The sequence below is a fragment of the Oncorhynchus masou genome, unplaced genomic scaffold (assembly GCF_036934945.1).
Source record: "Oncorhynchus masou masou isolate Uvic2021 unplaced genomic scaffold, UVic_Omas_1.1 unplaced_scaffold_653, whole genome shotgun sequence".
NCBI lineage: Eukaryota > Metazoa > Chordata > Actinopteri > Salmoniformes > Salmonidae > Oncorhynchus > Oncorhynchus masou.
The window spans coordinates 310,892-312,106 of record NW_027012969.1 but is presented as its reverse complement, the minus strand read 5'-3'; positions in this window follow the sequence as shown (position 1 = coordinate 312,106).

Sequence of the window (1,215 nt, the reverse complement as noted above, 5' to 3'; positions counted from 1 at the left end):
AGAACTCCTCCTGTAACCAGAACCATCTCTGGTGTTGGGCTGTAACCAGAACCATCTCTGGTGTTGGGCTGTAACCAGAACCATCTCTGGTGTTGGGCTGTAACCAGAACCATCTCTGGTGTTGGGCTGTAACCAGAACCATCTCTGGTGTAGGGCTGTAACCAGAACCATCTCTGGTGTTGGGCTGTAACCAGAACCATCTCTGGTGTAGGGCTGTAACCAGAACCATCTCTGGTGTTGGGCTGTAACCAGAACCATCTCTGGTGTAGGGCTGTAACCAGAACCATCTCTGGTGTAGGGCTGTAACCAGAACCATGTCTGGTGTTGGGCTGTAACCAGAACTCCTCCTGTAACCAGAAATATGTCTGGTGTTGGGCTGTAACCAGAACCATCTCTGGAGCTGGGATCTAACCAAAACCATCTCTGGTGTTGGGCTCTAACCAGAACCATCTCTTGTGTTGGGCTCTAACGAGAACCATCTCTGGTGTTGGGATCTAACCGAAACCATCTCTGGTGTTGGTCTGTAACCAGAACCATCTTTGGTCTAGGGCTGTAACCAGAACCATCTCTGGTGTAGGGCTGTAACCAGAACCATGTCTGGTGTTGGGCTGTAACCAGAACTCCTCCTGTAACCAGAACCATGTCTGGTGTTGGGCTGTAACCAGAACCATCTCTGGTGTTGGGATCTAACCAAAACCATCTCTGGTGTTGGGGTCTAACCAGAACCATCTCTTGTGTTGGGCTCTAACCAGAACTCCTCCTGTAACCAGAACCATGTCTGGTGTTGGGCTCTAACCAGAACTCCTCCTGTAACCAGAACCATCTCTTGTGTTGGGCTCTAACCAGAACCATCTCTGGTGTTGGGATCTAACCGAAACCATCTCTGGTGTTGGTCTGTAACCAGAACCATCTTTGGTGTTGGGATCTAACCAAAACCATCTCTGGTGTTGGGCTCTAACCAGAACCATCTCTTGTGTTGGGCTCTAACCAGAACCATCTCTGGTGTTGGGATCTAACCAAAACCATCTCTGGTGTTGGCGTCTAACCAGAACCATCTCTTGTGTTGGGCTCTAACCAGAACTCCTCCTGTAACCAGAACCATGTCTGGTGTTGGGCTGTAACCAGAACCATCTCTGGTGTTGGGATCTAACCAAAACCATCTCTGGTGTTGGGCTCTAACCAGAACCATCTCTTGTGTTGGGCTCTAACCAGAAC